This window comes from Gadus macrocephalus, chromosome 8, assembly GCF_031168955.1.
Source record: "Gadus macrocephalus chromosome 8, ASM3116895v1".
NCBI classification, from domain to species: Eukaryota; Metazoa; Chordata; class Actinopteri; order Gadiformes; family Gadidae; genus Gadus; species Gadus macrocephalus.
In genome coordinates this window covers 8078358-8078957 of record NC_082389.1, presented here as the reverse complement: position 1 = coordinate 8078957, position 600 = coordinate 8078358, and positions in this window count along the sequence as shown.

Genomic DNA, 600 nt, shown 5'->3' with positions numbered 1-600 from the left:
CAAATGAGCAGCATCAGTGGCCGCAGGAGAAAAATGGAACGTAAACGTAGCCATTTTGTTCTGCTATAAACATATATTTCCACCCCTTGTCACAGCAGCCTGAAAAAAATGGCCTTGGAGGGAGAGATGGTTTACACAGAGAGATGGAGAGAGAGAGAGAGAGAGAGAGAGAGAGAGAGAGAGAGAGAGAGAGAGTGCGAGAGAGAGAGATGGAGAAAGAAAAAGAGGGGATGGGAGAGAGAGAGCGAGAGAGAAAGAGGGACTAGGACATTCAGAGAGAACAAATGGGACAGGTTGTTTCAAAAATACAATAACTGTCCTCTCTTCCATTAAGAAAAAATGTTTCTTCCTTGTACAAAAGTGGCCAACTTTTTTAGCTTGGTTTGGTCTTTTTTTTTTTTTCTTAAAGAGCATGCCTGAATATATGTAGTACCTTTTACAGTATTAATAATATCTATGCACTTTGGTTTGCGAGAGTATATTGCACCACGTTGGTGAGAGTAGAGCAGGCCTAATAATGTTTTTCTAAACAGAACGGTTGGCTGGTTTGAAAGTTTGAAGACGGAAGCCATCATCATTAAGCATACTTTGGGCACATCT